This window comes from Panthera onca, chromosome C1 (assembly GCF_046562875.1).
Source record: "Panthera onca isolate mPanOnc1 chromosome C1, mPanOnc1 haplotype 2, whole genome shotgun sequence".
Lineage (NCBI taxonomy): Eukaryota > Metazoa > Chordata > Mammalia > Carnivora > Felidae > Panthera > Panthera onca.
This window is the reverse complement of record NC_138346.1, coordinates 119,551,123-119,551,658: the sequence shown is the minus strand read 5'-3', so window position 1 is coordinate 119,551,658 and position 536 is coordinate 119,551,123.

Sequence of the window (536 nt, the reverse complement as noted above, 5' to 3'; positions counted from 1 at the left end):
ATAGCCTCATTTTCTCTTCTGAAAAAATGGGGAAAATAACATCTTTCCGTATGACTGTGGTGAGGATCAAGTGAAATAATGCAGGCGACACGTCAAGCACATTGTAAGCACTGAAATGTTCATTGTTGTTACGGTACTAAGGAGATGTGACAAGGAGATGGGGACTGGCCCAAAGGGAAGGACCTGGGCAATTATTAATTGGACTTAATTACTGACCTTCAGTAAACCTCCCCAACCAAGCCTTTCCTTTACAACACAGAGGCTTTTGTAATTCTCCACCTGAAATCACCCGCTCCCTTTTCTGAACCATCTTTGATGAATTGGGAACATACATGGCTTGGGAGCAAATAGGCAACTATTTTATTTTGCAGTCTAATTTTGTAATGAAATCACTTAAATTGGAAGAGACCTTGCAAAGCCCCCAGAGTTCATTTCAAAATTAACCTTGGTCTGGCCTAGTTGCTCATTTACTTCCAAGCTGGAAGATTAACTTGTAGCCTTGAACCTCTTCTGAACTCATAGAGTTATAGGTAGTG